This window comes from Triticum dicoccoides, chromosome 2A (assembly GCF_002162155.2).
Source record: "Triticum dicoccoides isolate Atlit2015 ecotype Zavitan chromosome 2A, WEW_v2.0, whole genome shotgun sequence".
Lineage (NCBI taxonomy): Eukaryota > Viridiplantae > Streptophyta > Magnoliopsida > Poales > Poaceae > Triticum > Triticum dicoccoides.
The window spans coordinates 25,625,078-25,625,882 of record NC_041382.1 but is presented as its reverse complement, the minus strand read 5'-3'; positions in this window follow the sequence as shown (position 1 = coordinate 25,625,882).

Below are 805 nucleotides of genomic sequence, written 5' to 3'. Positions count from 1 at the left end.
CCCGATAAAAAAAAGAGGAAGAAGAAGAAAAAAAAGAGGAGAAGAAAGAATAGAGGAGAAGAACTCCTCTATTCTTTCTTCTCCTCTTTTTTTCTTTTTCCTCTTCTTTTTTTATCCTCTTCTTCCTCTCGTGTTCGGCGACCCTCGACAACCCTCGTTCCTGATAAAAAAAAGAGGAGGAAGAAGAAAAAAATTTCCTCTATTCTTTCTTCTCCTCTTTTTTTCTTCTTTCTCTTCTTTTTTTTATCCTTTTCTTCCTCTCATGTTAGACGACCCTGTCTCGAACCCCTCTCGACCGTCGACCCCCTCTCGACCCTCATATATAAAACATTTTCTTCCTTTTTCTTCCTTCTATTCCTTCTTCCTAAATATATAAAACTTTTTTTTAAATGAAACTAACCTAAAATGTACTAAATCAGAGAACATATGTAGATAAAAATTTTCTAATATAAAAATCTAACTTTTGCATATATGTATTTTTAAAACATCATTACAATTGAAAAAATACATACATATGTACCTATATGAACATACATAAAAAAACATATATGAACATACATACAAAAACATATATCTAAAAGAATCATACATACATATATATATATGAAAAATCTAAAAACACGTAAAAAACATGTATAATTAAAAAAATGCATGGCGGCGGCGGGGGCGGCAGAATCGCGGTGCTCACAGAGGCGGCGACGCGTCGGGGCAGGGGACGGCCGGCGAGGGCGCGGGCGAGGGCGCGGGCAACGACGATGATAGGCGCGGGCGACGGCGACGACGGGCACGGGCGACGAGGGCGCGG